This window comes from Moschus berezovskii, chromosome 23 (genome assembly GCF_049115385.1).
Source record: "Moschus berezovskii isolate FMDL1 chromosome 23, NW_MosBer_1.0, whole genome shotgun sequence".
In the NCBI taxonomy this organism is placed as follows: domain Eukaryota; kingdom Metazoa; phylum Chordata; class Mammalia; order Artiodactyla; family Moschidae; genus Moschus; species Moschus berezovskii.
In genome coordinates, this window is record NC_142482.1 from 55,046,288 (window position 1) to 55,059,260 (window position 12,973).

The window sequence follows — 12,973 nt, forward strand, 5'->3', positions numbered from 1 at the left end:
GGGTCTCCAGCCTTGTAAGCAGACGCTTTACCGTCTGAGCCACCAGGGAAGTCCAAATCACCACTAACTTTGAATAATATGGGGCTGTCTATTGTATTCCCTGAAGAGAAGGATACCCTTGCCCTGCAGCCTGAGCTGAAGCAGAAACAGAGCAGTATCGTGGGAGGCAGACCCTTTGTGTTCCTTAAACGGCAGATGCATTATACAATCTCTGATTCTGTTTTCACATGAAATTCCCCGTGTTTGTGTTCAAATGTTCCTCTTGTTTCAATGATATCAGTTAAGCCAGTATTAGCTTATCTTAACTTGATTACATCTGCAAAGACCCTATTTCCAAATAAGGTCATGTTCACAGGTTCTAGAGGTTAGGACTTCAATATGCTCTTTGGCGGGTGGACACAATTCAACCAATATCAATATTCATTTAAATCACTCAAAAGCCAGTTAGCTGTATTGATACAACTCTTCGCAAGCTTACCAGAGTACGTATTTTTGTATCAGGACCATGGACAGTAGCTCATGTTCCTTCCACCACCTCCCCTATCCCACCCCAATATTAGTTGTACATATACATATGGAGAGAAATGCCTTGCACTAAGCAAACTTTATCAAGGGACTATTGTATTGCTCATTTAACGACTTCTCAACTTGTATTCTGTAAATCAATTTATTTCACTGTAACTTTGCCTGGTATGGTATAAAGATTATAGTTGTGGAGGACAGTTCATTGGCTTATAAAGGCTGCTACTATCTTTCTTTAATCTTTACAGTTCTATCTTCACTGTAAAATGAACCTAAATGCTCAGCTTAGCAAATGATGATATGATAGGGAAAAATGGCACTTACAATGTAAACTTATTCAGATCATGCTTGTTCCACAAAAATCGGGAAATTATCATATGACACCTAAGCTATAAAACTTACATTTATGTTGCTTTTCTAGGATGAAGTGTGTTAAAGCAATAAAGCAATATGTAAAGAAATATAAAGGGATCAGAATCAATATCACATTAAAGTAGAATGGGAGGATGGGAATAGGAAGGGAAAAGGAAGTGGGTAGAGTGGCCATCCCAAAGGGGGCTAGGCCTCTTCTGAGGAGCCTCGACTTTGGAGAAACCGAAGAGCTATGTAAATCCTTTAGGCAGAAGGGTGCTCTGGTCAAATCTGCATTTTACTGAGATAATCTGTTGATTGTGAAAAGGATGTATATGAGGTTGGTAAGATGAGAGCCAGACAGAGACATGTAACTAGGACAATGAAATGGATTAAAAACAAATGTTTAGAAGATGGAATCAGTGAGTCCTAATTATTGATTAGGTACCAGAACTTCCAATGACTTGAGTGACTTAAAATAGGAATTGGCTTTGCTGGGGGAGAGGGGAGGGGCAAATGTGCTCCTGATAAGTCAAATTTGAATTGCCTTTTGGAATCTGAAGTCTGTATCCCCGTGGGCTGGGCTGCAGAAGCGTTGCCCTCCTTCCTAAATCCCTCGAATCAGTGCCTCAGGCTATTCTGTCACTGTTCCATTATGAGCTCTGTGAAGGTTATCTGCCTGGGTCCACCCTTGGATTACTTGGAGCCTGAGAAAGTGCTTGCTTGCAAACCATTTCTGGTGCCGTCCCCACCCCTAACTGCTTTAGGTAGAAGGGTTGAAGAATTCATTTTTAACACTGGTGGATTCTTATTGTTTTCATTAAGAGGAACTTGCAGATCTTGGACAAGGACTTTCTTCTAAGGGCTGCAGACAAGCAGAAAGGCTGCGGGCACTGGGCTTCCGACACTAAGTTACCGTTTCTGACAGCATTTAAAGGCATGTTTCCTTGACACACTCTACATGCATGTTGAGACTTCAGGTTGTTTGGTTTCTTCTGAGTGTCGGAGATTAGGATGCCCCTGACAGAGTAGGGCAGGGTCTGGTGCCTCTCTAAGGAGGACGTAACAGCTTAAAATAGCAACCTACCCATTATGAGATTGACAATTGACATTCGGGTGTTATCCTAGAAATGCCCACCCAGGGAGACACCTATCACTCAGATACAAACAATCAAGGTTGCCATGACGAGACAGATGGCTGTGTAGGTGGAGATCAGGCTTCCTGGTGATTCACATCCCCACCCTCTCATCTCCACGTATTGGTGCGGAGAATGGAAATTATAAGTAGAGACCATCTCTGTTTTTAGATCTTCCCGTTCTAAGAACCAAAAGCAAAAAAGGGTCTTTCATGCATTTTACTATTAGAAGACACGACGGAAACCATCTGGTTTTATACCTTTATTTTAAACATGGAGAAACTGAACCAGAAAAACAGAATGAAGTTCAGGGCGGAAACAAAATTCTAATCAGAGTCCAATTCCTTTGGTTTATAGAGCGCATCTCTTTCCACTTTACCCTATTATTGATACTTCTTATGGCTTTTATGCTCTTGTAGTTGGATACAGGGCAAAATTATTCAGGAGGACCTCATCTGGTCATTTTAATAAGCAATTACACGCTACGTTAAGGAAGATCATTGCAATGAATCCTTAGTTTAGGGAATTCCTCGATGACTTAACTTTTTATTATTAAAACCCAGTTTTCCAGATAACTAAGGCTATGCCTCATTTTAACACTTTAACATTTTCCTTTTGGATCATTTTAATATGTAGATCTAGATTCAATTTAATTGTAATACATATTCTCATGTCTTCTTGTTGGATTTAAAACATTATTCCCTGTAAAATGCTTAGTTTATGAAGCACTTACCCATATATGGCTTTTTTTTTTTTTTTTACCATATATTGCACAAATAATTGCCCAAATTATTTTACTCTCAAGATAACAAGAAAACAGATGCTTAAGAGTTTAAGTGGCTTTTCCCAAGTGATATTGTTAGGACTTAAACTCCCAACTGTCATTCTTTGAGAAAGCCCTGCTTCTATATGATGGACACTTAGCTTTTTTTTCCCTCAGAGAGTCAGTTATAATTGATAATTGTTATGTGTACATTTTAAGTTGCTTCAGTTGTGTCCAACTCTATGTGACCCCTTGGACTGTAGCCTGCCAGACTCCTCTGTCCATGGGATTCTCCAAGCCACAATACTGGAGTGGGTTGCTCTGTCCCTCTCCAGGGAATTTTCCTGACCCAGGGATCAAGCCCACATCTCTTATGTCTCCTGCATTGGCAGGCATATTCTTTACCACTAGCGCCACCTAGGAAGCCCTAATAATTGATAAAACTTGATAAAATTCTGCAGTTATATCAAGATGATCCAGGACTTGCTCAGAGATATAAGGATGTTTACACCACACTTTTGTGGTTTTTGATATACTTATATGCACTTTCAAAATAAATTTGCTATCTTCTTACCTTTGGGTATGGCTTATGCAATCAAGTAAGTATAGATTGCTTACCCAAGCAATCAATGGTAAAGAATCTGCTTGCCAATGCAAGAGATGTGGGTTCAATCTCCCTGCTTCACAGCTGCTGTGAATAATGTTATGGGCTGAATTATAGCACCTAAAATTTATGTATTGAAGTCCTAACCCCTAGTACCTCAGAACATGATTATATTTGAAAATAAGGTCTTTAAAGAGGTGATTAACTTCAGTGAGGTCCTAAGGGTGAGCACTAATCCATTATGACTGGTGTTCTCATAAAAAGAGGAAATTTACCCAGGCATACACACACACTGAGGACAGACCATGTATGGACAAAGAAAAAAGACAGCCATCTGCAAGCCAAAGGAAAAATTCTCAAAATGAATGAAATCAGCGCTGATCTTGGACTTCACAGCTTCCGGAATCAGGCAAATACATTTCTTTCGCTTAATTCATCTTTCATTTAATCAGTCGGTGGTACTTGTTATGGCAGCCCTGCTGCTGCTGCTGCTGCTGAGTCACTTCAGTCGTGTCCGACTCTGTGTGACCCCATAGACGGAAGCCCACCAGGCTCCCCCGTCCCTGGGATTCTCCAGGCAAGAACACTGGAGTGGGTTGCCATTTCCTTCTCCAATGTGTGAAAGTGAAAGTGAAAAGTGAAAGTGAAGTCGCTCAGTCGTGTCCGACCCTTAGCGATCCCACGGACTGCAGCTTACCAGGCTCCTCCATCCATGGGATTTTCTAGGCAAGAGTACTGGAGTGGCTTGCCATTGCCTTCTCGGCCTAGCTCACTATATAAACAAGAAACAGAAAATCGGTAATTTTTAGAATGAACTACAAACAACTAGATCTTGAAGGGGACTTGTCACTGAGTGGTGCTTTTGAGTTTGGTTCGTGAACATGGTGATATCGATTTTTAGCTGGAGGTTACACATTTGTCTTGTTTTGTGAATTCAAGTTATGTTCTTGAGTGGGAGGAGTTATAGGAGTTGTGACTATCAAACAGGTGAGTTCATAGTTCCCCAAACAAGGAGTTATAAAATGTATACCAGTGGTTCTTTAAAAAAAAACAAAAAACTCTCCAGTTAATTCTCAGAGACATATAGAACAAAATACAATTATTGGAGGACAATTGCTCTATAATATTGTGTTGGCTTCTGCCATACATCTGCGTGAATCAGCCACAGGTTTACATAAGCCCTGTCGCTCCTAAATACCACCCCTCGAGGTTGTCACAGAGCTCTGGGCTGAGCTCCCTGTGTTGCACAGCAAATTCCTGCTGGTTATCTGTTTTATGTGGTCATGTATCCGTTTCTATACTGTTCTCTCAATTCGTCCCACCCTCTCCTTCCCGCGCTGTGTCCACAAGTCTGTTCTCTATGTCTGCGTCTCCACTGCTGCTCTGCAAATAGGTTCACTGGGGCCATTTTTCTAGATTCCATACACATGCATTCATATACAATATTTGTCTTTCTCTTTCTGACTTACTTCACTTTGTAGAATAGGCTCTAGGTTCATCCACCTCATTAGGACTGACTCAAATGCACTCTTTTTTTTTTTTTTTAATAGCTGAGTAGTATTCCATTCAGAGAAGGCAATGGCAGCCCACTCCAGTACTCTTGCCTGGAAAATCCCATGGATGGAGAAGCTTGGTAGGCTGCAGTCCATGGGGTCGCTGATGATTGAGCGACTTCACTTTCCCTTTTCACTTTCATACATTGGAGAAGGAAATGGCAACCCACTCCAGTGTTCCTGCCTGGAGAATCCCAGGGACAGGGGAGCCTGGTAGGCTACTGTCTATGGGGTCGCACAGAGTCGGAGACGACTGACGTGACTTAGCAGCAGTAGCAGCAGTATTCCATTGTCCAAATATTTCTTTAAATAAAAAAGATTTTTAGCTTAATTAGACTGTTGTTTTGATATGATCTTCTGGTCCCTTTAAAAACACAGTTTAATATCCCAAACCTTAACCTTCTCATACTCTTTCAAGAACATAGCAGTGGTAGATACAGCAAATGCATAGATTCTATTTTTTCTTTCCTTCTCCCAGACTTCACAGGTAGTTGCAAGCATCATCCTCTCACAATTCCTAATGCCTGAGGTTCCAATGATTGTAGAAATGAAATCTTCGGAAGTTCAGAAATGCTGACTAAAGTTCACTTGCCAGGGAGCTCACGCTTCCTTTCCGCCCCTGGACTGCTTCAGTATTTTGGATGGAAATCAGAACCGTTTATGCAGCAAAGGAAGAACAAATGCAGTAAGTGTATTTCTGTAGTAGTAACATCGACCATTAAATAGACCCTAGCAGACAGGAAAGACTATATGGATTTAAAAAATAGCACCCATCTGTCGGTGAGCTGCTAAAAAAAAAAAGAAAAAAATTGGATGTTAGACCTTGGAACATAGCCCTGGAAGCAAAATCTGACTTAAATTCTGGAAAAGTTATAGAGGAGCTCCGCAGAGAATTACAAAAACATGTACCTTTTGCATTCCAAGAATAATAACCGGGACAGAGAGACACTCAGTGCCAAGTTTCACATTTAAAACAAGCAGCAAGCATAGAGTTGAGAGTTGAACTTTGGCCCTTCCCAGGTGGAATGCTGGTAAAACATCGTTTCTAGGTTCAAAGGGCAGCGCTTACAAAGGCATCTTGACAAGACAAGCCAGGCACGCAAACATCTGTTCGGGACAAATAAGCACAAATGAATAAAGAAAATAGTTTATATATCTCTATCTGTATATCTGTCTGCCTCAGCATATTGGTACACATGCATATGGGTATGAAATGAATATGGAATATGAAAATCAAGGGTAAAACCCTAAGAAAACATATTGGCTGGGTTTGACTAAGTCAAAGGCATTCTTTGGGGGGAAATAGATAACCCCGTGATGTTTTATCAGAAATGAATTCCCATCATATTCCTATTCCTGGCAGTTTAGAAAAAATATTTCATTTAATGTCTGTTTTGTAAAGGACATGTGGCAAAAAAAAAAATAGTGTTCAAGATGTGGGTCCAAGTAATTTGCAAATCCAAACTTCCTTCAATTTTGTTATCTCTCACCTCCATATACAGAAAAAGGAAGCACCGTATCTATTTTATGAAGTGTAAAAATGGCTGAGGATAAAATAACAGAATTTGCATGTTTATGCCTAATTATTCAAAGCTTTTTGCTGTGGCAGACATCCAGGTAAAATTATTTGGCTGTTTTATCATGCAGTGGAAAACTAGGATGAAGTATTAATATCAGTTTCTAATGAAATAACATGTCAGGTTGAGAGAATATCTTTAAAGCCAAATTCACAAAAGAAATTCGCATGTCTCCCATGTATGAGAAGTTACAGCTAAGTAGAGCATAATACTACAGTTCTTGCTTTTGAAAACTTCACAGATAGGTATGAACATTCCATACAGGAATACATAATAGAAAAGGGATAATGATCAGGCTTAAGATGTAAGACAATCAGGTATTATGGTCTGAATATCTAAACTTTCTCATCACAGGCAGTCTGGACTCAGGACTTTATATGTCTTGGTAAAAATCCAATTATGATATTTATCAGCTGAGAGAAATACAGACCATATTTATTCTATTCACTATAGTATCTTCCGCTCTTGGCACAGATCCTGGCACTGGAAAGATTCACAATTAATATCATTGAAATAAATGGAAATAGATCCTGGGACATAAAATATACAGCTGAATTACTGATACCATTGGTTAGAAAATGTGGACTGAAACAGTAGAATAGCTCATGAGATGCTATCTCTGTTGAGAGACAATTTTCCATAGGTGTCTCACATGAGAACAGAGGCTTTCATTCTAAACTCTCTCTTCAAGAATCTACACAACAAAAGAGAAAGAAATAGTATTTCCCTCCACAGAAAAAGGCAAATACACTTGTTGATTTTCTTAAGCTCAGGGTTGGCCTAAAACACAACTCACTGCTTGACCCTGTTTATTGCCCTATAAGAATTGATGTGTGGAGGACTTCTTTGGTGGTCCAGTGGTTAAGAATCTGCCTGCTAATGCAGGGAATGCTGGTTCAATCCCTGGTCTGGGAAGATAACACGTGCCATGGAGCAGCTAAGCCCACGCGCCACAGCTACAGAGCCTGTGTGCTACAACGGCTGAAGCAACTCCTGAAGCCTGTGCGCCCAGAAGCCACAGCAATGAGAAGCCCATACACCACAACTAGAGAGTAGCCCTCAGCTGCTGCAACTAGAGAAAGCCCGTGCGCAGGACAAAGACCCAATGCAGCCAATAAAAATTTTTTTAAATTTAAAAAGAATTGGTGTGTGGGGAATGAGGACTAAAAGGGTGATACCCTGCTGCTGCTGCTGCTGCTGCTAAGTCACTTCGGTCATGTCCAACTCTGTGTGACCCCATAGACGGCAGCCCACCAGGCTCCCCCATCCCTGGGATTTTCCAGGCAGGAGTACTGGAATGGGGTGCCATTGCCTTCTCCAATGATACCCTAGGAGCAGCATATTAACCTTTATCTGACTCAGAAGTCTCAGATCTCCGGTCAGCATCCATGAAACAAAGGTGGACTACCTACCTAGCTAACCTGCAAGTAGGGTAAAATCTCAAACTCTTCACAGTTTTGACAGTTTCCTATACAAAGAACATAATAAAGTTTCCTATTCACAGAAAGAGAATTTCACTTCCTTCTAGGAAACAATGACAATAAGAAAAAAAACTCTGACAAGAAAAAAAAAAAAAAACTGGATAAACTATAAATCAGAAATTTCCTTGTGGTCCTGAGGGAGCTAAAGTTTCAAGGTAACCTAACATCTAAGTAGAAACAGACCCTCCAAAGAGACAGAATATGGACATTGGCTAAGAAAATTATGGCTGAAAAAATTTCAAACATACAAAAAGTTCAGTTCAGTTCAGTTGCTCAGTCGTGTCCAACTCTTTGTGACCCCATGAATCACAGCACGCCAGGCCTCCCTGTCCATCACCAACTCCCGGAGTTCACTCAAACTCATGTCCACAGAGTCGGTGATGCCATCCAGCCATCTCATTCTCTGTCGTCCCCTTCTCCTCCCGCCCCCAACCTTTCCCAGCATCAGAGTCTTTTCCAGTGAGTCAACTCGTCGCATGAGGTGGCCAAAGTATTGCAGCTTCAGCTTTAGCATCAGTCCTTCCAATGAACACCCAGGATCGATCTCCCTTAGAATGGACTGGTTGGATCTCCTTGCAGTACAAGGGACTCTCAAGAGTCTTATCAAACCACAAATCCAGGAATCTCAAAGAACCTTAAGCAAAATAGCCACTGAGCATCCTACACATACGCACATACCTAAATACATCAGATGCAAACTTCTGGAAGCCAAGGCAAGCAGCAAGAGAGAGGAAAAGATGCATTCCAAACAGAGGAACAAGGACAGGGAACACCAGATACTTCTTGTCAGAAACAGAGCAAACCCAAGATGAGGAGTGAAACCTCTGAATGCTCAAAAGAAAAAAAAAAAAAAAAACCGTCAATCTAGAATTCTTTACCAAGTGAAAATGTCTTTCAAAATGAAGGCAGAGTGAAGATTTTTCAGGCGAGCAAAAACAGAAACTTCATTTTCAGCAAACCTGATAATAAGACATGTTAAAGAATGCTATTCAATAACCTATATGGGAAAAGAATCTGCAAAGCAATGTATGTATGTATGTATGTATGTGGGCTTCCCAGGTGGTGCTAGTGGTAAAGAACCTGCCTGCCAATGCAGGGGATATAAGGACACAGGTTCGATCCCTGGGTCGAGAAGATCCCCTGGAGGAGGGCATGGCAGCCCACTCCAGTATTCTTACCTGGAGAATGCCATGGACGGAGGAGTCTGGTGGGCTACAGTCCATGGGCTCGCAAGGAGTCAGACACGACTGAAGCAACTTAGCATATATACATAGATACACTTACTTTGCTTACACCTGAAACTAACAAAATGTTGTAAACCAACTATACTTCGATAAAATTTTTAAAAAGAATGTTATTCAAGTAAAACAAATATGACAGCAGACAGAAATTTAGGTTAAAATAGAGACTTTAAGATTTCCAGGAACTGTTAAAATGAAAGCTAATGTCAACCCATCTAATCTAATCGCCATCTATAGAACATCCTATCCAACAACAGAAGAATGTAAATTATTTTCAAGGACATAAATATAGGTCATATTATAAGCTGTAAAACACATTTAAAGGACAAGAAGGCATACTGAATATTTTTTTTTTTACACAATGGAATTAAACTAGAAATTAAAAATGAAAAAATTCCCAATTATTTGAAAGTTAAACAACACCAGTAGGTAGCTAATGGGTCAATGAAGAATTTATAAGAGAAAATAGAAAATATTTTGAATTGAATGAGCATAACAACACAATATATCAAAATATAGGTATTACAACTAAAGCAGTGCTTAAGGGAAATTTGAGGTGCATTCTATCCCTATTGGAGAAGGCAATGGCAACCCACTCCAGTACTCTTGCCTGGAAATTCCCATGGACGGAGGAGCCGGGTAGGCTGCAGTCCATGAGGTCACTGTGAGTCAGACAGGACTAAGCGGCTTCGCTTTCACTTTTCACTTTCATGCATTGGAGAAGGAAATGGCAACCCACTCCAATGTTCTTGCCTGGAGAATCCCAGGGACGGGGGAGCCTGGAGGGCTGCCCTGTATGGGGTCGCACAGAGTCGGACACCACTGAAGCGACTTAGCAGCAGCTATCCGGAGATCAATCCTGGATGTTCATTGGAGGGACTGATGCTAAAGCTGAAGCTGCAATACTTTGGCCACCTCATGCGACGAGTTGACTCACTGGAAAAGACTCTGATGCTGGGAAAGGTTGGGGGCGGGAGGAGAAGGGGACGACAGAGAATGAGATGGCTGGATGGCATCACCGACTCTGTGGACATGAGTTTGAGTGAACTCCGGGAGTTGGTGATGGACAGGGAGGCCTGGCGTGCTGTGATTCATGGGGTCGCGGAGAGTCGGACACGACTGAGCGACTGAACTGAACTGAACTGACTGATCCCTATTAGAAAACAAGAAAGGTTTTTAAATCAATAATATAAGCTTTCATCAAATAACAATGAAGTCAGAGTATTTTAAGGCATTTTAACTTTTAATTGTTAAAAGTTTTTATAGAGGTATAACTTACAAATATAGCATGCTGCTGCTGCTGAGTCGCATCAGTCGTGTCCGACTCTGTGCGACCCCATAGATGGCAGCCCACCAGGCTCCCCTTTCCCTGCGATTCTCCAGGCAAGAACACTGGAGTGGGTTGCCATTTCCTTCTCCATATACAAATATAGCATACCAATCTTAAAGATACATACAGCTCAACAAAACTTTTATGTAGTACTCACCCGTGTAAATACTGCCAATATCAAGAGATAGCCTCCCCACCTAAACACTGACAGACACAAAAATGTAATCAATACAAAGTCAGAACATTTAAACAACAATTTGAAAAGATTTATAGTCATTTCACCCTGTGTCTGAATTCCTCAGTTTTATTAGGTAGTACTGAAATATTTTCTTCAAAGTAAACAGACTACTTGAAATTATATGAAGTCATTTGTTATCAAAGACTCAGCTACCAAAACATTGACCATTTCAAGACCATCCTCATTTAGGCAATACAAAATTTGTCCTAAGAAACTTTGGAGCTAGTGAAACCTGGGTTCAAATAACATCCCTGACTGACTAATATTCCATTGTATATATGGACCACGTCTTCTTTATCCATTTTTCTGTTGATGGCCATTTAGGTTGCTTCCATGTCCTGCCTATTATAAATATGTTGCTATGAACATTGGGGTACATGTGTCTTTTCGAACTATGCTTTTCTCTGTGTATATGCCCAGGAGTGGAATTGTTGGGTCAAATGGTAGTTCTGGGCTTCCCTGGTGGCTCAGATGGTAAAGAATCTGCCTACCAATGCAGAAGAACTGGGTTCGATCCCTGGGTCAGGAAGATCCCATGGAGAAGGGAATGCACTTCAGTAGTCTTGCCCAGAGAATCCCATGGTAGTTCTTTAAGGACCCTCTATATTGCTTTCCATAGTGGCTGGACAGTAGAAACTAACACAATATTGTAAAGCAACTCTACTCCAAGAAAAAATAATTTAAAAAATAACATCCCTGACATTGAATTTCTAGGTCTCTTACCCAAGCCTCTGATGGTCTTCCACCTACCTAGTAGACTTGCTATGAAAATAGAATGAGACAGCAGATACAGACTGCTCATGGAGTGTTCCACACATACAGCAGTTACTAGCATTAGTGTAAACCCTATTTTTATGGAGTTATTGATCCACCAGTGTTATTTTTGTTGCTTCTCCAACTAGCAGGTACTTACTGATCATATGCGTGCATGCTCAGTTGTATCTGACTCTTCTGCCATCCCATGGATTAAGCCCTCTAGATTCCTCTATCCATGGAATTCTCCAGTCAAGAATACTGGAATGGGTTGCCATTTCCTTCTCCAGGCGATCTTTCTGACCCAGAGATCGAGTCGGCATCGTCTGCACTGGCAGGTGAATTCCTTACCGCTGAACCACTGGAGAAGCACAGCACTGATCATGAGTCTGTGCTAAAATCAAGGCATGTGTGTCAGGAATCTAAGACTTGATCAGGCTGAATAACATGGCCTTGGAAGCAGGGGGTGAAGCCTTTCTGTTCAAGTTCCTTAGTGTATGCATCAAAATGTCCTCAGATGCCCTTGGGCTCCTTGAAATGACTGTAGAATCTCATTATGGAACAAATCTCCAAAGCGTGTCAAGAACGGCCTCCTTTATCCCCGCTGGGCTATGCCGAGACTGGCCCAGGGCACCGCTGTCAGCACTGAAGCATTGGTTGAGGAAGGGGTTTCTGTAATGTGTTTGGACAGAAAGGCTGAGTTAGTGCCGGCCACCTACACCTTATAATAGGATTATTTAGAATACATTAAAATGGAAATAAACAATGAGGCAAGTTAAGGCTCCTCTCTCTGTCTCTTTTTTTCCAGCCAGGCCATGCAGCGTGTGGGATCTTAGTTCCCCAACCAGGGATTGAACCCGCACCCCCTGCATTGGAAGCACAGAGTTTTAACCACTGGACTACCAGGAAAGTCTCTGAATGCATCTCATTTTAAACTAATAAAATCTATGTAAACTCAAATCAAATTTGCCAGTTGAGGAAAAAGCAGGCCGTTTCTAGGGATTGTTTAAAATATATTTTATGTATTATTCCAAGTGAGACTAGCTCTTGCTAGATCTTGTTTTCTTCTCCACCCACCCTGAGTGCTTCCACCAAAAAGAAAGCAGTTGCAAGCTGGTTGTGAACATAGCAACCAGATTTCACATCCTCTACGTTGATCTCCATCAGACTTACTCAGAGGAACATGGTGCCGGTAACGGCTTGACGGGTGCATTTTCGACATGGCCTCAAGGGGCCCAGTTGGCTGGAGGCGGGTGTGATGTTTATACAGAGGAGGAGAGATACCCATGACTTCATGGTGTTCATATAACACAACAGTCAGCATGGCAATGGTCCCTTTTCCACAATGCAAGTTAAATTAAAAACATAAACCTGGTGGGCTGTTCTTTGCAAAATTCTGTTCTACATGCTCAAGGAATATGAAG